This window comes from Sminthopsis crassicaudata, chromosome 2 (genome assembly GCF_048593235.1).
Source record: "Sminthopsis crassicaudata isolate SCR6 chromosome 2, ASM4859323v1, whole genome shotgun sequence".
Classification (NCBI taxonomy): Eukaryota; Metazoa; Chordata; class Mammalia; order Dasyuromorphia; family Dasyuridae; genus Sminthopsis; species Sminthopsis crassicaudata.
In genome coordinates, this window is record NC_133618.1 from 114,217,628 (window position 1) to 114,239,770 (window position 22,143).

A 22,143-nucleotide genomic window follows, 5' to 3' on the forward strand; every position below is an offset into this window, starting at 1 on the left:
ACCCTTTGCCAGTATTATTGTAATGGCTTCCTACTCTGATAACATATTGCCTGTGTGACCCTTTGCCTCCAGGCAAGCCTAATTTTTCTTTATTATTATGAACCAGACAAACATCAACATTGAAAATTTCACAACACAAAGATGAACAGGCAAAATAGAATGTCATGTGAACCAAACAAACAAACAAACAAAAAAACCCACTATATAAAGTTTAGTTTGGGTTTGTTTTTCATATTTCAAACTTGTTATTTCCATCATTGTCTTGTTTGTGTATTTTTCTAAACTACTCTTTTCTGTACTTTTTAAATGATTGACACTTTTATATCTCTTCCTCTCCCATCAAAAAACTGAAAGCCTTCACTTGTGACAAATATTGTTCAGGTTTTTTTTTAATCATGTCTGATTCTCCAGGACTCCATTTGGGGTTTTCTCTATAGAGATACTAAAATTATTTGCCATTTCCTTTAACATCTCATTTTGCAGATGAGGAAAGTGAGTCTAAGACCAGATATGAACTAAGGAAAATAAGGATTTCTGACTCTAGGCTGAGGGATTCTATCCATGGAGCCATCTAGGTGCCCTGTAACAAAGGGAGATCACACAAAACAAACCCACACATTTTCTTTGAAAATCTCCAGTTCTGGGGCAGCTAGGTGGTGCAGTGGATAGAGCACCAGCCCTGAATTCAGGAGGACCCCAGTTCAAATCTAGTCTCAGACACTTAACACTTCCTAGCTGTGGAAAGAAGGAAGGAAGGAAAGAAAGAAAGAAAGGAAAGATCTCCAGTTCATCACTTCTATGCCAAGAAATAGGAAATATAAATTATATTTAGCCATTTAGTATCCTCATTGAAATTGCATTTGATCACCATTCTTAAGTTTTTAACTATTGCTTAAAATGTTTTATTTTTCAAAGCAATCCATTTACCCTTTCCCAGCTGATTTTCTAGTTCATTCTCCACAAAAACTATTCTAAACTTTCGCTTTTTTCTCCCTACTTTTCCACAACTCCCATTTTCTCCACTCTTAGCCAAGGACTTTGACATCCTCCTTGACCTTTCCCCTCCCATGTCCTACTTAATTTTACTAAGATAATTGAGCCATTTACCACATTCCTTCTTTTCTCCTTATCTTCTCTTTCTTCTTTCTCTCTCATTCTTAATAATGAAGTAACCCTTCTCCTTGCCAAGGCCAAACATTCTATATGCATCTTTGATCTCATTATATCTCATCTCCATTATATTGTCCCTCAACCTCTCCCTCCTCCCTATTCTTCCAGCTCTCCTTGTCTATAAATTCCTTTTTTTTACTGATTTCAAATATACCCATTTTCCTATTCTTAAAAATCTTTCACCATGCTCTACCTTCCCCTCAAACTATCAGCCTAATCTCTCCTCACTTTTCTCATTAACTCTTAGAAAAAGCAATCTATATTTGCTGTCTCTACTTTTTTTTCTTTTCATTTGTTCCTCAATCCTTTACAATCTACCTTTTAATTCTTTACTCAATTCAAACTGCTCTCTCTAAAGTTAACAGAAATCTAGTGATTGCCAAATCTTAGTCTGTTCTCAGGCCATAGTCTTCTTGGTCTCTGCGCTGCTTTTAACCTTCTCTTTCATGAAACTATCTCGTCTCTGGGTTTTTGTAGGGCTATTTTCTTCCAGTTCTACCTGCCTGATCATGCCTTCTTAGTCTCTTAACCTGGTTCCTTATCCATATCATGCTCCCAAACAGTGGGCCTACTCTAAAATTTCATGCTATCCTCTTCCTTTCCTTCACTGGTTCCCATGTTTCTTTTCTATGAATAAAATTCACAGATCTATAGACTCAACTTTGGTCTCTTTGCTGATCATTGTCCCACATCACAACTTTCTATCAGACATAGAGACATCTTAAACTCAACATATCTAAAACAGAACTCATTATCTTGTCCATTCCCTATCCAAATCCAACCTCTACCATCCTTTTCCATTTCTAAAAGTAGCAACCATTCTTCTATACTCTTGGAGTCAGTCTTGGTATTCTTAATTTCTCTCTTTTCCTCTCTCATTAGCCAATCGTTTGCCAAATCTTGCCATTTCTACCCCTAATCATCTAACCTTGTCTCTCAGTTCACACGTTGTTGTACAGTCTTTTTCAGTTGTGTCTGACTCTGTGACCCCACTTGGGGTTTTCTTGGCAGAGATACGGAATGGTTTGCTATTTCCTTCTCCAGTTCATTTTACACACTGAGGCAAATAGGGTGAAGTGATCTGACCAGGGTCACATAGTTAGTAGTTCTGAGGCTGGGTTTGAATTCAGGAAAATGAGTCTTTCTGACATCAGGCCCCACACTTTATGCACTGTGCCACCTTAATTAATTTCCTCTCAGTTAGATCATTGTAATGGTCTCTCAATTGGTCTTCCTGTCTCAAATCTTTACCTATTGCAATTAATTCTATATGTAACTACCAAAGGGATTTTGAAAACCTACCTATGTCATTCCCCTACCAATAAACCTGAGTAGTCCCTCTTTTCTTGAGTATAAAATAGAAACACCTCTGACCTTTAAAGCCTTACATAACCTGGCTCTAGTTCCAATCTCATTATATATGATATTATTACTCACCTTCATATTCTGTCAAACTGGGCTTCCTTGTGTTCTTCCAACATGGCACTCTCTCTCACGCCTGTGTGTTTACACTGGCCATTCCCCATGCCTGGATTGCATGCCTCCCTTTCACAGAGTCTCTGTCTTCTTTTAAAATGTAGCTCAAGTATTACTTCCTCTAAGAGATTTTTTCCTGATCCCCAGAAAGGTTCATGCTCTTCCTCCCTATCTTGTATTTATTTTTTATTTATTCTGGATTTATTTCTTAACTCTGCCTTCTGGCAGGCCTGAATTCCTTCAAGTCCCAACTAAAATTCTATCTTCTATAGAAAGTGTTTCCCAATTCCTCTTAATTCTAGTACCTTGCCTGTCTTATTTACTTCCTATTTATTGTATATTTGTTTGTACTCTCCAATGTATTTGCTTTTTGTCTCCCCATTAGGCTCTAGGCATTGGAGCTCCAGAGTTACCCTGGTACATAATAGGTTTTTAATAATAATTATTGACTGACTGACTAACAGAATTTAAGAATGTAAACTTCTGGAAAATAAGAATTGTTTGATTTTTTTTTGGTCTTTGAAGCCCTAACACCTAGTTCAGTATCCAGAAAATAGCAGGTGCTTCATAAATGTTTGATTAATATTGAGTGCCAGGAAGTATTTCTCTTGAGATGCAAGAAATATCCAGAGAAGGTGAGACATTGGTTTGCTATTGTTTTTATATGGAAACTGATTTTTAAAAATTACTTTTCTGACAATTGAGATAAGGGACTCATGATTTCTAGCCTTTAGATGAAATGAAATAGACATCTCAGTAATTATTTCAAATCATAATACACATACACATATATATATTACCTGTCATTTTAATCATTTCCTTGTCTGTGACTTTCTTTTTTAACTTAGTCACAATAAAAATGCGAAATAAAACAAAGTTTTACTTCTTTCTGATGTAGCATGAAGCATGAAAGCACTAGCTTGCTTTAGTTCTGAGAAATACAACTTGAGTATATTACTGTGATCATATTGCAAATATTTCAATCAAGTTTTTAAAAAATTCTTGGGTTCTACTCCACTGTTCATTTAAAGAGCATATTACTTTGGAGAATGAATGAATGAAAAAATATGTAAGTGCTTACTGTGTGCCAAGTACTAGATACACAAATAGAAAAAATACCTGCTCTCAAAGAGTTCATACTATATTTGGAGAAGAGACACATATTTCAGCTATAAAGTAAATGGATAGATCTTCGTGATCCCCAGTGGGTTTTCTTGGCAAAGATACCAGAGTGGTTTGCCATTTCCTCTCTAGCTCTTTTTACAGATGAGGAAAATGAGGCAAACAGGATTAAGTGATTTGCCTAGGATCACAGAGTGACTGTCTGAGGTTCTTCCCGACTCCAGGGCTGGCACTCACTCAGGAGTTCAAATTCTGTTTCCGATAGTTACTAGCTGTGTAATGCTGGGCAAGTCACCTTTCTCATCTTCAATCCTTTATGATGCATTGAGTGTCTTTCATGTGTTCTGGCTAGGGCTCTCCATGTATCACTCTGGTCCTGATTGCAATCCTAGGGTCAAGTAATTTTTTTACTTAATGATCACAGATTTTTCTTCCAAAATAGCTTTAATGCTTTGCTTAGCATTGGCTTTCCTTTAGCACTAGTCATGATTTAGGTTAATGACTGATAGTGATAGCATTTGGGTTAAAATTTTAAAATATAAATGTGTCTTGGTTTTACATCATATTTTTTCCAAATATTTCCCTCTCCCTCTCCCTAATGAGCTATCCTTTAGCAAAGATTTTAAAAGAAAGAGGAAAAAAACAAATAGGTCAGCAACATCAACAAATCAGTCTTGCCTGATATGTGTGATATATACAACCCCTGCAGTGAAGGGAAGGAGGTGCATTTTCTCAACTGTTCTTGTTTTAGCCACAGTATGGATCATTTTCCAGGTCCCCATCACTTCACTCTATGTCAGTCCCATGCTCTCCAGATGGTTCCCACGGGAACATGCCAGGTTTAGGTGGATTGGGGTGAGTATGAGGAGGATAAAGGCAGGAGTGCCAGCAGTGTGCCCTGGACATCTATGTGGGTTGTTTTGCTGTGGTTTTCTCTTTCTCAAGGAAAGTCTTGCTGCAGAATCATCACTTAGTGAGGGCTCCAAGGCTTACCAACCTGTGTAATCATAGGCAAGCCATTTTAATCTTTTGTGGGCTTAGTCTCCCCATCTGTAAAATCAAGGGGTCAGACTTATTGACCTCTGACATCCCTTCCAACACTAAAGTCATAAGACTCTGGATCTTTGAAAAAATTCTCCTTGTTTTCCCTTCAATATATGTGATCTTGATTTGAAGGGTTTTTTAAATAAAAAATGTTTATCTGAATTTAAATTAAATAAAAATATTTTATTTCCCCCTCCAATTAATGGATTTATGTTATCTTGAAAAAAAACTTAACTACAAATACTAAGTGAGCCAGTGGAAAAAGTAGCAGGCCTGGAACCAGGAAGACCTCTGACACTAGCTGGGTGACTCAGGGCATGTCACCTCACCCTGTTTGCCTCAGTTTCCTCATTTGTAAAAATGAGCTGCAGAAGGAAAGAGCAAACCACTCCAGTGTCATTGCCAAGAAAACCCCAAATGGGGTCACAGAGAGTCAAACATGATTGAACAACAACAAAGAGGAAAGGAAGAAAGGAAGGAAACCACTGAAAAGGTTTCTTCCATTTCTGTGATATGAAATATTTATACAAATCTTTTTGCATGCATAGATAGGCATCTCATTTTAGTTCCTTTTTTGTGCTTTGTTTTGGGTTTTGGCAGAAGTATATGCAGAGTATTATCACATACAGTAGAGTTTTGTTTATTCCTTCTGTACTTAAGCCTATTTCCAATTGCCTTGTACTTTTCCAATTCATAAAAAATTACAGGACATTCATCAAAGTTAAAAAAAAAAAAAATTAGATCCCCAAAGAGTCTATCTTTACTGATATCAGCAGTTTGGCTCAAATTTTTTATGACTGCCTACAGAATATGGCTTTAACAATTTGGCTTTTTTTTTTTTTTTTTTGGCAAAGTTTCTGTCCTTTCCTAGCATAGTTATGGAAATTTAGTGATTGCAATTCTCCCCAACTTGCTCAAGGGGTGTGGATTGTCATGAATGCTTAAAAGACACCCTTACATACCCTCCAAAAAAGAGGGGAGTAATATTGCTTTGTACCCAGTATAAAACAACAGTACAACAGCTTGGTGTCCTGTACATTGCTGAATAAGGAGTCTATAAGGAAGCTAGGGAAGCCAGAAATCTGCTTCTCTGGCAATCATGCCATAGATGCTCTACTCAAAGGGGAAAAAAAATCTCTGTTTTTCTGAAATAAACATGCACTTTCCTCTGTGACAGAAATTTGGCTGGTAAAAGATCAGGGAACTGCTGCCATCCTGGCATTAAACTTCTCTAGCCAGTGATTCCTTCCCCCTCTGCATCCAAAAGGATACAGAACCAACAGTTTCCTAAATGCAAAAGAAAAGATTGCTGACAGAGTATGTGGGACTGCTAATCATTAGCCTTCATGAGTTTCTGCTTTATAAAATGAGAAATGAGAAAGATGTTTTTCATTTCAGAGCTATTGAGGAATACTAGAGATAGAGAGAGAGAAAGAAAGAGAGAGGAGAGCAAAAGACAGAAAGAAAAGACACAACGAGAGCATTGGGAGATAAAGAGAGAGACAGCAAGAGACAGAGAGTCAGAAAAAAGATGGAGACACAGCAAGAGGGAAAGGAGAGGTAGAGATAGGACTGTTGCTAGTACTATACGTAAAGTGTTTTCACTATGGTAGACTTTTACATGGCTAGAGCTCCACTGGTATAGTCTTTGAAAACACAAGGTAAGTCTCACAATGATGTCAGTGTAGAATTCTGTGGAGGTTTGTTTCATGAACCATACTAAAATGTAATAACAGTAGATTATCCTACTCTTGTCATTGGCAATCTGCATGTCAATAAAAAAACCAAAGGGAATTCTCTTTAAGTCGCTGGTTAGAAAAATCTATCAAATATAACGTTGTAAGACTTAGCAAATCTGATCAATACAATGAAACCGACCCCAGTTTCAGAGGACTCATAATGAAACATGATCTCTACCACCAGAGAGAAAGGTAATGGACTCAATGTGAAGATTGGAACTTATTTTATTTTAGACATGGCTAATGCTAGAAATTATTTTGCTTGACTACACACATTTGTAACAGGTTTTTATTGCTTTCTCAATGACAGAGAAGGATGTGGGAAGGAAAGAAATCAGAATCGAAAATAAAATAAAATTTTAAAAATCTAACAAATACATTGCCACAAAGTCCATCTGTATGCTAAAAAAAAAAAAAAAAAATCTAAATTATCCCACTACAGAACTTTATGACCCACAAAACATATTTTTAACTGAAGATGTCTGTTCCAGAACTTAGAATATTCCCAATTCATGGCACTCGTCCAACTATTTCCTGGAATTGCTCTTCTCTTGTGCTTTGCATCCCACATCTGGTCCAGATAAGACCCTCCCACCCTAAAACAGATGCCATTTGATGTAATGCCCTATCCCTATGTGTTTTAGTTCCCTGATTGGTTTATTTGTAAGATAATTATAAGAGAGATTTCTAAAATGTTTGTTTATTAAAACACTGTAAAACTTTGCTTAAGATTGGATTCCTTGTATTGCTAAAGGATAACTTTAGCTCAGGATTGTGATGTTTACTAACTCATCATGCGAGAAATTGTAGAGATTTATCAGATCAACCTCTGCATCATTGCATCTTGGAGAATCGTTTCTGGAGAATCTAGACCAGTGGTCCTCAAACTTTTAAAATAGGGGACCAGTTCCCTCAGACTGTGGGAGGGCTGGACTAGTAAAAACCAAAGCTCACACTCTGAATCCGCCCCTCAGCCCATTTGCCATAACCCGACTGGCTGCATAAACGTCCTCAGCGGCTGCATCTGGCCCATAGGCTGTAGTTTGAGAACCCCTGATTCTAGACCAAGCTGTAATACCACCTAAAGTTGCAACCCCAAAATGAACATTCCACCAATACCTTGCAGACCATTAGCCCCCAACAAAAGTATGCCATATTGCAATACATTCCAATTTATTAAGGAATCTGAGTGGCCAGAAGTAACTTCAGGAGAAAAATAAATGTTCCCATTGAGCATCCTTGCTCAAATAGCTTTTATAAAATCTTATTTAAATTTTATTTTTCCCAATTACATTTAAAAACAATTTCAACATTCTTTTCTATTCAAATTTTGAGTTTCAAATTCTCTCCCTCCCTCTAAGATTTTAAGTATAAGTAACTGGAAAGATTGGAATGTAACTACAGAAATAGTGGTGGCAAGAAGAGAAGCTGGTTTTGGAAGATAGGTTATTTCAGCTTAAAATATATTGAATTCAGTATACTAGCAAAATAACCAGACTAAGCTTCCAAGAAAGAGCATAAAACACTCCAAGAGGGAGTATTGGGCTCAGGTGCTGGAGCTTCATAAATAGATAAGACTTGAAACCATAGAATTAGACAAAATCAACAGAGAAAAAATATATATATATATAGAAAGAAGAATGCCAAGGAAAGCCCTGAATTTCAATCACCTGGTAGACATTTCCACTGTTCCATCTATATCTCAAACCCAACATGTCTAAAACTGAATTTGTCATTTCTCCCTTCCCAACGAATATGTTTCTCAAATTCAGCATTGTCTTCTTACTTTCACATAGACTTTTCCCCATGTTTCCCTCCTCATCTCTGCCTTTCAAAATCTTTCTCTTTCTCTCCAAGGCTTATATTAGGGAATATCTCCTCCACAAAGCCTTGTTCAAGTCTGCCTCCTCCTTTCCGCTGATAGTAGCCGATTTCCTTTACAATGTACCTTGTATTTATTTAATCTGTGTACATATCTGTATTCTTCCCCAGAAAGAATATCAGAGCCTTAAAAAAAAGAATTCATTGTCGTCTTTATAACCCAGATCTATCATAGTATCGTGAAGATGGTAGGCATTAAATGCTTTCATACTTGTTGAGTAGATTTGGATTATTTGAGAGAGTTTGGGCAGAAATATGGCCAGAGAGAGCCCTGAACTACACAAGAAAATATTGTTAAGACTATATCAAGATGCTCTCCAGTTCCCCTTATCCTCTTGCCAAATGTGTTATCTTTTTGCTCTTTGGGTTGTGCTCATCACTGAAACACCACTGACGTTTATTTAAGTAGGACTTCTTCCTTTTCAATAATCAAGTGAACCTTTAGGGACATCACTCTTCACAAAACACCATATTCACTTAGACATAGACCAAAAGAGTTGTTACTTTTTCTAAAATGAAACTTCCTCTGCCAGAAATGATTATAAATCGGCAAGTCAGAACCAGGTGAGAAATCACAAAACTGCTTATTCTGATTATCAAGCCTCTAGAGAGATTTTATAAAACACTGTGCTTTGTAAAGTCTGTCTGTGAAGCAGCATGGGTATACTGCAGAGGTGTCAAACTCAGACACAGGGGCCACTAAACTACATATAAGGATCTTTGTTGGTCACAGTGACTTAGAAAAGAACATATTTAATGATTTTATTCAATATTTCCCAATTATATTTTAATCTGGGTTAACCATACTCCTAGAATGTGGTCCAGCTGCTATTTGCCTGAAGGCCTTATGCTTGACCCCTCTGGAGTAGTAGACAACCTTAGAGTCAAGAAGATGGAAATTCAATCCCCATCTCTAGCATAAAGTTTTCTGACTGAATTCTGGGCTAAAAACCCTAACCTAAAGAAATATGTTACTTCCTTTTAAAATTTTTTATTCTTATTGTGGTGAACAAACATTAACAAACATAAAATATGCAAAGGGCAGGAGGATTGCATAAAACCCTGCAAATTTACTATGAATAGTTTGAGTTTTTAAATATATTTTAAATTTAACAAGGTAGTAACAAAATTGTTCATTTGCTCCTTTCTGTGATTATTTTTGTATTCTTCCATACACTAATGTTTATTGATACTTTCTCTTTCACCATTTCTATCACTACCTACTAATTTTCAGTCTCTCCTTCCCCATCACACCCGATTCCAAAAGAAATCCTATCTTATAACAATTAAATATGGTATTGGTCATGTCTAAAATTGTGTGACTTATTCTGCACCTACATTCTACCATATGTGCCCAAGATATGGCTGGCCCCTTCATTATTCCTCTGATAGCCTGACTGGTCACTGCTTTGAACAGAGTTCTGAAGTCTTTCAAAGTTATTTTCATTACTTTATTGTGGTTGATCTCACAAGTATCTCCTGGTTCTCCTCCTTTTGCTCTCCATCAGTTCTTACAAATTTTCCCACATTTCTCTAAATTCATCATTTTCACCATGTTTCACTGCAGGCCTGTTTTCCAAAGAGTTTTGTTTCCATTTCCTTTGTGGCATTCTACCCTCATGCTGTGACAGTGAGCCAAGAGAAGTGAGCTGGCATCTTTTCCCCTTTTGTGATTCAGGCCCAATAGCTCTTTTCAGTAGCACTTGTTAATCTTGTTAAATCTTAAATACTCTTGGTTTTATGATCTACACTCACTTTCATTCCAAACATTGGTACTGACCTCTTATTATTGTGTAGCTAAGAATGTTAGCTAATGAAAGAGGTATACAGTGAATCCTAGAACAAGGGGAAGGTGTCTCACAATCCCCAGGTCGGATAAGATAATGCAATGCATTAAATGCTCATTAAACCAGTATTTAAATCTATTTGCAATGCATTTTCTTTTAAAGTTAGAACTATTGACCAGGGAGTTTGGATAAAAATAGAGAAAAAAATCTGCCTGAATTCCCAAAGTTGGGTCATTATAGCAAAGCTGAATTAAACATAAAATCACTGAATTTTAAGAGTAGAAGGGCCCTTAGCAACCATAGAGTCCAAGAAAAGAATCCCTACAAGAAGAGTTGGAACACATAACTATGCAGACTCACCTGGACGTCCTCCAAAAACAGGGAGCTCGCTATATCACAAAGCACATCATTGAGTTTTTGGACAACTGTGGTCAGGAAGTTTTTTTGGACCTCAAGAGTAAACTTGCCTCTTTGGAACTTTTGCCCATTTCTCCTGCTTTCCCCCCTGCCGGGGCCAAAAAAATAAGTTTAATTTTTCTTTCACATGTTAGTCCTTCAAATCTTTGAACACAACTATCATAACCCAAGCAAGAAGAAGATTATATTTCAATTAACACTCAGTTTATCAGTTTTTTTCTCACAATAAAATACAAGAAATAATGTGGAAAATATGCTTTAATATATACTCAGAATTCATCAGTTCTCTCTGGAGGCAGATATTAATTGGCTGTGTGACCCTGGCTAAGTCATTTCACAGGTGCCTGCCTCAATTTTGTCATCTGTAAAATAAAAATGATAATAGCACCTACTTCACAGAGTTGTTATGAGAATCAAATTCAATAACACAAACAAATAAAATGCTTTGCAAACCATAAAGCACTATATACATGCTAGCTATTATTATTATTATCATTGTCATTATTATTTCTTTCCAGGCAATTATTTCTGATCCTTACCATGTGGGGACAGACTGGCTGGTAAAAGAACATTTCCTGAATGGAATCCTGAAATCCTGAAAGAATTCATTTGCCTCCAAAGAGATGCATAACTTGCTCTAGAGAATAATTAACTCTCTGTAAAACCAGCCCTGTTGTCTCTAAGAGAGCAATGCAAGAGCATCACAGAACTATACAGGATGCTACAATTGCCTTAACTTTTTAAGCAACCATTTTAAATATCCATATACTGGCTTTGCTTTGTAAATTATTTAGTTTTTTCATTGTGCTTTGGAAAACAGGGCTTTTCTTAAAAGGACACTCTGCATTATGAAAATGACTAGATACATAAATCACGACAATGCATAACAGTATATGTAATTTTAAAAAAAAATCACAAAGGAGAGAATCTGTCAACATCGCATCAACAAGGTCAATGATGATGACATAATCTTCTCAGCTGCAGGAGTGACCTGGATTCTGCTCTCACTAGCCTGAGTCTCTCAATCCCCTGGCTCAGAAAGAGTGAAAACACTTGACAAGAGGATGTGTTGTCTCCAGGAAAGTTTATGTGTCGTTTTGTTGAACTTGCTCCTGTTTCCTATTCTCAGGAGGAATACTGTATACTGATCACGCTTTCTCCAAGCCAGGAGTTGGGGAAATATCAGACACTGCTGATGGAGTTGTGGTTTGGTAATCATTCTGGTAAGCAATCTGGAATTGGACTAAGAAAAGTCATTAAATGTTGCATACCCTTGGATGTAGGAATGTAACTGACCCCAAGGAGGTTAATGGTAAAAAGGAAGGTCCCCACTCTTATTATGGTGCCACTTTTTGCATTAACAAATAACTGGAAATTTAAAAAGCCATAAATCGGGGGATAGCTATTACAATTTGTGATACATTGATACATAATGGAATATTATTGCGCTACAAGAAATAATGAATATATTGAATACAAAAGAGCACAGAAAATCTAATATGCAAAGTGAGTAGAAGCAGTAAAACAATATTCACAATGTTGACAAAAGTGTACATAAAAAGAACAATCAAAAAACATGAGATTGCCTATCATAAAATTGTAATGAGCAAGGTAAAAGAAGAGATATAAGAATATACTTCTTTCTCTTACCTGTAGAAGTGAGGGGATTATGGTTATAGAGCACAGTATACAATGTTGGACTTGGTTGAGCTGTTAATTTTGCTGAACTGGTTTTTCTCCCTCTTTTATTCTTTATTCTAGTTCTGGGAGAGATGCTGAGAAAGGTAAAAGTAGTAGCAAATTTCTTAAATTAAAAAAGGATAAAACATTCTAAAAATCATTTGGACTAAGATGACATCAAAACTAGAGGGAGATTACAATAGAGGGACCTACAGAAGGAGCATAATAAAACTATGGAAAATGAAAACAAAATAAGAAAGCCAAATTTGTCTAAATATCTCAAAGATGTCTTCTGTTAATATGTAAGTTCTCTAATTACAAGGTCATCATATCATACCAGCAAAAAATGCCTTGTGGATATCATTTATCTTATATTGGTCAGGACAACACCCACTTGTCATATAATAGACTCTTAATAATTTTTTCCTTCTTTTCTCTCTTCTTTCCTTCCTTCCTTAAGGAAGAAGAAAGGAAGGATGTAAGGATAGAAGGAAGGAGGGAGAGAGAAAGGAAAGGAGTTACTAAGTACTTACTTGTATAAAGCACTATGATAAGTGTTTTGCAAATATTATCTCATTTGCTCCTCAGAACAATCATGAGAAATGTGTACTATTATTATCCCCATATTATGGAAAAGGAAACTAAGTGGATTTCCCATTACACAGCAAGTAAATGTCTGGGACAGTCCTGAACATACAACCAGAACTTTAATACCATAATTTTAATTTGTTTTACCTTTGTTTTTCTTTAAATTCCTTTTTAAAATATACTTATTTTAAAATTCAGTTTTATTTTCAGTTCCAAATTTCCTCCCTCTTTCCTCACCACAAAGAAAGCAAGAAAAATGAAAACCATTACAAATATAAAACCATAAATTTTAGGGGAATTTTGAAATACCTAAAAGAGATGATTTGTTTCTATAAATTCAAGACACAGAGAAGGAGAAATGTGAGGATGCTGTTTATTTCACTCCTCAGAATAGATTCACCTACATAAAACTAAAGTGGAAACCTAGCATCATCATGGGCTTTGATCAATTGGATGCTGCATATGTAATAATAAGAAATACCTTGCATTTGTGCTGTTTTTTTCATCAAGAGATTGCAAGCACTTTGCTGATATTAGCTGGGGATACATTTCAGTATCTTTGTTTTACAGGCAAAGAGAGACTAAGTGATTTACACCAAGTCATTGACAAAGTAATTAGCTGCCTGGGGAAGAGGTTTTAAAAGTCCCAGCTGACCTCCACCTAGCTACTCTTCTCTTCTACCTCATGCATACTGCAAATCATTTTTGTCAGCAACTCAAAAACAAATATACAGTACTTCTATATGGCCTAAAAAAAATAAACTCAGAAGAGATCTCTTGCCTTTAATTCTCATATTCACTATTTTTTACTTCACAATTATTATTCCATTATACTCACATACGAGGATTTTTTTGTATTACTCAACTCTTGTGTACCCACTTTTTTCTTTTTTTTTGCTACTGCAAAAATATTCATATGTATTTAGCAAAATGTCTGACAGTAGGTACTTAATAAATGTTTTTTTGGATGAATTCTGGGTTTGTATTTCTATCTTTGATCACCTTGAAGATGAAAGAAGGAAGGAAGGAAAGAAGGAAGGGAGGGAGGGAAGGAGGGACGAAGGAACAGTTTACTAAGAGCCTATTATGTGCCAAGCCCTTTGCTAAGTGCTTTACACCTATTATCTTATTTATTTCTCACAACCCTGCAAGGTAGGTGCAGCTATGATCCCCACAGTATAGTTGCAGACATTGAGGCAGAAATGATCTGCCCGGCATTATACAGCTGGTAAGTGTCTGAGGCCAGATTTGAGACTGCAGGCCCAGTTCTTGGCCATTGCATCAGTTACTGTGGGTATGGGGTGTTCAGAAAGGACCAGCATCCTTGCTGTGAGGGTTTAGTCAGACTGCTTGGGAACTGCTCATCCACCTTGGTGTCCCCTGCCAAATCTCCCTTGCAGCTCCAGGAGGCTGCAGCAAGGGTAGCAAGCCCACCCTGGCAAATTGTCTCAGCAGACGGGCTAAAACAGATCGGAGGTACCTGAAAGCCTAAAGCCTGTCAGTGAGTTAGAGTGATGTCTGCCCCAAGCATACAAAGTCCGCCCCTGGTGGAATGGGTAGATGAAAACAATTAGTGCTATGAAGGCAGCTGAAGCAGGAGCTGTGAAGCGCCTAGAGCTTGGTCAGGCTGCAGAAGACCCCAAGGTCATCTACCACATCCCAGGCTACCACCAGTCACCCTGACTTTTGTCTTGTTACCGGACTTCAATGACTGGAAAAGAGAGGGAGGCTGAAAACTCTGTGCAGTGCTGCTTCACTTAAATCTACTTCACACTTGAGCCAAGACATCACCCTATAATGTCACTGGTTCTCTTTGAAAACCAAGGACAAACAATAATGTACGTAAACATCTTCATCACTTTTCTTGAATTGTTACAAATTGATAGACAAAATCTTGACTAATTCGAGCTCCATAGAGGTCTATCTTCCTAAAGTCCCTCCAATAATGATTATTCCTGTTGCTGTCATCTCTGAACACTTTCACGACTTAAGTTAAAACCACCAAGTTACTTTATTTGCATTTTTCTGTTAAAGATTTGTGTTTGTTGTTCAGTTATGTCCTACTCTATGACTCCATTTGGGATTTTATTGGTGATATCTGTGGAGTGGTTTGCCATTTCCTTCTCCAGTTCATTTTACAGATGAGGAAACTGAGAAAAAGAGGGTGAAATGACTCGCCCAGGCTCACACAGTTAATAATGGTCTGAGGTCATATTTGAAGTCAGGTTGTCCTGAAGTCAGGCCGGTGCCACCCAGCTGCTCTATTAAAGATTTGGAGTACATTTCTGTATGAGAATTCAACCCATGGAACTGGATGAGATCACCAAATGAGTAAAAAAAGAAAAGAAAAGGTGGCCCAGAACTCTGGAGAACATCTAGAAATAGTGAGAATACAGATGAAGATCCAACAAAAAGGATCTGCAGTTAGACAGATAGGAAGAGAACCAACAGATGATCCAGATGATCTGAGTGACTATTTGCTAACCAGACTTGGATAACTATATATATTTAGAAATTATCCATATTACTAAATGTTTATTATGTGCTTCTGTGTGAGCTGTTATGATAAAGATTACATAGTTACCAATCTGTAGATATGTAGATACTTATATCTTCATATTTGAAAATACATACATAATATATGCATATATCCAGGAATATGTGGATATATATACACATGGGGACAAATGCATACATAATACATGTATATATACAAATACACACACTACATACAGTGTGTGTGTGTATGTGTATGTACATAAAATTATCAGCTTTATTTTTTAGGATGACTAGTCCTATAAAAAAAAAATCAGAGTAAAAGATAGAGTACCAGGCCTCGAGTCAAGAAAACTTGGGCTTAGATTCTGCCTCAGACCCTTACTAGCATGTGTGACCTCCTAAGCAAATCACTTGACCTTTATTTACTTTAGTTTGTAAAATGGAGATAATAATAGCACCCACTTCCCAGGGCTGTTGGGAAAATCCAATGAGGTGATAATTACCAAATGCTTAGCAATAGCAAGCATAATAATAATGTTAGCTATTATTATTATTGCTATTTACTAATCTTACTCCAATAATTTGCCATGACTTTACTTCTCTTTGGGCCTCAGTTTCTTCATCAAGACTAATTTATGATTTCAGAGCCTTATTTTATCTCTTAGACTCCTATATCTTCTTCCCAAAACCATCCCTTTCAATAATTATCCTCAGGAGGATAATCACCTCAGGAGGTCAAGTTCATTGGGGAGACTGTAAGCATTGGGTAATTTGATACCTCTAATCGGAAGTACAGTGAGCAAAATGATGGATTAGGGGTGGGAAGAACTAGTTTTGAATCCTGTCATTTAATCCTTGGTGATCTAATACAGCCTCTCTGTATTATCCTTCCAGCTGCATCTTATCTGGCTGGCACAGTTCTTAGATACCACATATTAAAATAACATTGGTAACCATAGTTGGTTTTATTAACATTACAGAAAGAAGAAAAGATAACTAATTGTTGACCTCCAAAAGGAGAGTAAAACCTTTGCCTCCTCCTACAAGGCCTCTTCCCTAAAGAAGAAATAGGTGATTGGGTTTTTAAAAGTGTTTTTCATGTCGTTATTGTTGTTGAATACAAGAGTAGCTTATGAAATTTTTGAAATCTAGTCTTTGAAAGTTGTGCTTTATAATGTGCTTGTACTGTCATCAGCCAGATGATGAGCTGAGAAGCTGGTTGTCAGATAGTAGACCCTTCTCCTAGCTTGGGTGGAGTTTACAAACATTATGTTCCAATAAATAGCGTAAGTCTTCAAGACCCTAGAGTCACTTATATGCCATGATACATCAGAGAAGGTGTTTAATGGAGGGCCCTTCTATTGCATAAAAAGGGAGATTGGATCTTAAATAAAACATTACCCAAAAAATCTATATCCAACTGACAATCATTAAAAAAAAAAAAAAAAAAAAAAAAAAAAAAAAAAAAAAAGAAGAAGAAGAAGAAGAAGCTTGTCCAATTAAAACATTGTAGGTGGAGTTTCTGTATTTATGCAATGTAGAGCTGGGTAGAAAGATTCTGACGATGTCGAACCTTCATTAGCCTCAATCAATCCTTAGGTTTCAGTGCACACCCAAGTACAGTGTCCAAAGTTAAATGAAGTTATATAGATGGACATGAAAGAGACTGAATTTTGATCAGGACATGGCCATTTGGGCTTTTCCATCTCAATTCTGTAAAAACCAGAAGGACCTTTAGAAGCCAATTCCTGCATTTTATATTTAGGGAAACTGAGAATTACAAAGGTAATTGACTAGCCCAGTACTGATGCAAAGTGAAGTGAACAAAACCAGGAGAAAATTGTACATAGTAATAGCAATATTGTAACAATGAGCAATTGTGGAAGACTTAGCTCCTCTGACCAATACAATGACCCAAGACAATTCCAAAGGGTCCATGATGAAAAATGCTCTCCATCTCCAGAGAGAAGACTGCTAAACTCTAAATACAAATTAAAGAATATGTTGCTTACTGTGTTTTGCTTTTTGTTTTTTGAAACATGGTTAATATGGAAGTGTTTTGCATGACTTCACAAGTATAATTGATATCATATTGCTTGCCTTCTCAGTGGGAGGGAAAGAGAGAGAGAATTTGGAACTCAACATTTTTAAATGAAAATTAAAAATTAATTTAAAATTTAAAAATTAAATAATGATGGAGAAGATGAGGCTCAAAAAAAAAAAAACCTCACAGAACTATTCTTATATGCACAAGATATTTGTCTGTTGACTGAAAAAAAAAATTGACTTATCTAGGGTCACACAGTATTTCACTGTGTAAATAGAGGGGTGAATAAATCATAAATAATCCTAAATCAACTTGTATGTTAGCCAGTTAGAGCAATTTTTCACTGGAACTATTTGGACAAGGAGCTCAGATAGTCATTTTATTAATGATGAGGACATGACCAGAGTGGTATCATTTCTAGAGATAACCTCAGATCCCTTTTACATATTACTGGCCAAAAGAAGCAGATAGCAAAATTTATAAACTAAAATGGAAGTTGATCCAAAACTTGGAAGAATATCAGAGATGATATTCTCTATAATACAAATTCAAGAAGGGTGTGTGTATGTGTATATGTTTAAATAAGAAACTACCTAACCAATTGTGGCATTTTTGACAGACATCACATTTTGTCTGTCACCCAGGTGCCAAATTCAAATCCTTTGTGGTTTATCTTAGCTGTTACAGGCCCCTGGAAATCAAAAGCTATTTGTTCTAGGGTAATTATTGTTCTTTGCTATTTCCCATCTAAAGCAATTTAATAATCTTTGTCACTCAAGTCTGTTTTCTCTAGCAATTAAAACATGGCAATCTTCTTCCTGTGTTTTTTGCTCATTAGTCAGGATTCCCAGATGATTGCTAAATCAGAATCTTGGTCTGTTTCCACCCAATAACCTAAGAAAGTTTCCATGAAACTAACAAAACTAAGAAACACTTCATACTACTTGACAGCAATAAAGTAAAAAGACAATAAAAGAACCATAAACCAGAAAATTAGAATAGAAATGTCAAACATAATGAGGTAAGAAATGTAAGTATAATTAGGTCTCCCAAGCAGTACACAGTCCTGTTCACATTCCTTTTAAGTAAGAGAAAGCCAACAGATAAACTACTGGAATTACAAAAGGATGAAGGCACATCAGATTTTACTCCCCCCCCCAATTTCTTTTCCTCCACTCCCTCACCCCCTCACCACCATCACCACCCTGCCCCCAGCCCCCCTTGTCTTTCAAAGCCTACTCTATTAGCCTGTTGAGAACAATCCCCAAATGTCTTCCTTTCATGCTACAAAAATTGGAAGAACTCTCTTCCCAGTAATGTTTGATTAAGAGCTTCTTTCTTAAAATAACAACCCACTGTTTTTCACTCAATGTGGACTTTTATTCATTCACAGGTCAATGTGATGGAAGAGGAGAAGAAAGAGAAATGAATAAAAAAGTGATAGAAGTAGAGGTAATTACTGAAATGTTCAAAGGTAATGCTATCAAGTCCCCAAAGTCACAAGCATGGCATATTTTTTTAAGCTGTGAATTCTCCCAAGGAATGTGCTTGTCCGTGTTCAATTGTTCAGTTGTACCTTAATCTCACAGAGGGGTAGGAGGTATCAATGAAACCATAGGGATGATGGATGGCACAAGGTCCTCAACATTCAGTTGAAAGAATACCCACTCCCATGGCAATGAAACAAAGTCCTTTAGCTCCTTGCTTTGGGGGAGGGTGGAGAGAATCGCTCTAATTGTATACATTTATGCCATAACTTTGCAAATGAAAAGACTCATACTTCTGCCATCTAAGTTTAGATTTCAGCTGTAAGGAGGATATATGTAACATTATATATTTGTGATAAATCAGAAACTATAGACAAGTGTGTATATTAAGGGTCAAGTTCACAGCAGGGAAGACAAATTAATACATTCATTAACTATAATTTATATTTTTAATAAACTAAAAATGTACTTATTTAGAATTAGTGGTTTTTCTCTTAATTGTTCTTGTTAACTTAAGTGATTGAATGATAAAATATCTTATGTTTACATCTTAAAGGACTGAATATTAATGTTTAAATATGCTGATACTAATAATCAAAACATGAGTCCTTATTTTTCACCACAGAACTTAAGACCAACTTATGAATGATGTTCTTCCCCAATTAGGGACATTGGCTTGCTCTGATTTAGTTGTCTCTCATAAACTGTTAGAATTACATTTTATGTAGGTTCATTTTCCTATGACCCATATTCAAAAACAACTCTCCTACTGTTTGAATATTAACATCTTATGTTATCATGCTAACATATTATAAATATATATTATATTGATTTAAACACTGGCATAGTATTCTAAGCAAACCTGATATTTGAACATTCAGATTTAAATCTAATCAGAGTATTATTCTTCATTTGAAAACAACTATTCACTTTATAAAAACTACCAAAAAGATTTTAAGATAATAAACCACATAAGATCATAGGATTTAGAGCTTCAAGAGATTTTAGTTACCATCTACTTCTGCCCCCATTTAACACATACTGTCCCATACTAGTTAAAGTGGTTTGTCTAAAAGCCACTTTAAAAGACTTGTCTAAAGTAAGAAGCGTGGTCAGAATGTGAATTCAGATTTTCTAATGACAAATTCAGTGCTTTCTCACCCTACCAATTTGGAAAGGCTCCCAAACATATAAGTTATCAACTGATGACCAACTCAGCTGAGTTCAGAAAAGCTTGTCACAATTTGGCTGCTGGGGTGATGATTTCCGGCCACACTGACTCTAGAACACCTACTTAAGTTGTAGAAAGGCTGTGATTTGCATTGGTGGAGAAAAAAAAGTCACGGATCCTTGAAATATATTGCCATAGGAGTTACTGAACTTGTCAGAAGTAAGCAGCTGGAGCAACAACTGTGCACCAAACAAAATATCCACCTTGCCTAAACCTTTAATCCAGTTTAGGTCCCACAACTGGGAATATGAATGTCATTTATAAACATTATTGTTGTTGCTCACTAGCTTCAAATATGTCAGTCTAATTTACTACCCTATTGGGGGTTGTCCTGGCAAATATGCTGGGGGGGGGGGAGTATGCCATTTCAGCTAATTTTCTAGATGAGGAAACTGAGGTAAACAGTGTGAAGTGACTTTATGTACAGGTAATTCTCCCATTTCACTTGGCTATACTATAAGAGACACTACCATGGAAAAACTGCCATGAATATATGGATGCAGCCAAGATTACTCAGGCAGAGCAGAGCCAAGCTGAAAACCTCAGAAGGTTGCCTTCAGTTTGCATTAAGTCACACGTTCCCTTGGGTATTAGTGTAAAACACCCTGTGATTCACACAGTGAAATGTTTGAGCCAAGGATGTCACCTAATATACAGCATGGAGATATGGCTTTATCTGGGAATTACATAATTTGCCTAATGTGTAAAAGCAGCAAAGGAATTTGATGGAAGTTAAGAAGTTGGAAGGAAGGAGGGAGGGAAAGAGACTGCCACTTTCTATGGGGTTACACCCCTTGTCAAAGAGGGCTCCCTGTAGTTTAATTAATTAATTTCCTGAGGCTGGGGTTAACTGACTTGCCCAGGGTCACACAGCTAGGAAGTGTTAAGTGTCTGAGAGCGGATTTGAACTCGGGTCCTCCTGAATTCAGGGCTGGTGTTCTATCCACTGCACCACCTAGCTGCCCCCCGACCCTGCAATTTATTTAGCTGGACAGGTGACAGATGAAACTAGGGTTAGAACAGAATCTCTCAACTAGGTCGATAGTGTCTGTTCAGTTTTGTAGAAGAATCCAGCAGAGGACCCTCAACATTAATCCTTGTGATGTTGTTCCTGTGATTTATCCCGCATCCCTAGCTCCATAAATCCCTGGGGGAAAAAAAAGTTCCATCCGCTGGGAGAGCTGTGTTTGACAAGCTCTGGCTAAACTTGCCCATGATCTATGTCTGGGTGGGGGGGCGTGGGGGGTGGCAGATGGGGGAGGGGAGATCCATCTTTGCCCACCTTTTCCGCACATTCCTCCCAAGATACAATTACAATTTTATTAAGACAGTCTAAATTCGGGGAAGCACGGGGCGGGGGAGGGTTTGAATCCCACTTTTGTCACGTGTGTGACCTTGAGCCCGGCACTTCTCGGAGTCTGATTTCTCTTCTGTTTAAATGAGGCAACCTCTAGCTTGCCTTCCAAGTACCCGACCTTATAATACGTGGGGTCTGTTCCTAGGTCAATCCGTCCACAAGCACTTACCGAGAGATTAAAAAAAGCCGGTCACAGAGCTGAGCAAAAAACAAACAAACAAAACCCCCACAGTCCCTGCCCTCGGGGAGCCCACATTCTGACTCGGGAGAGACGAGAGATTTTTGGAACAAAAAACTAGCTTCCTGCGGTTATCTCCGCGCTGTTTACGTGGGGTCCTGAGGCAAGGTGGGCTTCAGTACGGTGCCCTCCCAGGCCAGTGCCCTTCCCCCTCCCCCCACTGCTTCTCGGGGTAGGGGTGGGGTGCTCGGTGAAAAGCGGGCCTGGGGTCCCCTACCTCGGGGGACCAGACCGAAGAGCGCATTCAGAGCATTCCAGTTCTTTCTTTCCCCTTATCTCCTCCCCCACTCCGTCTTCCCAGCACACACCCACTCCCCCTACACTCTGACACCCGCGCGCGCGTTTGGGAGCAGGAAAGGAGACCCACTCCCCGCCATCCA

General features: G+C 37.3%; 1 protein-coding gene across 3 annotated transcripts in view; it reads right to left on the minus strand.

Moving 5' to 3' along the window:
* The window catches only part of LOC141554768 (uncharacterized), a 175,768-nt gene that overhangs the window by 53,297 nt on the left and 100,328 nt on the right, over positions 1-22,143 (minus strand). The window contains exons 1-2 of one of the 3 annotated variants that reach the window (XM_074287053.1): positions 12,287-15,611; positions 10,580-10,724 (exon numbers count right to left, since the gene is read on the minus strand). The exons of the other annotated variants lie outside the window; for them this stretch is intronic. The gene's annotated coding sequence lies outside the window, so the exon portion shown is untranslated. Of the gene's footprint in view, positions 1-10,579; positions 10,725-12,286; positions 15,612-22,143 lie in introns of those variants that run through there. 3 annotated transcript variants of the gene reach the window in all.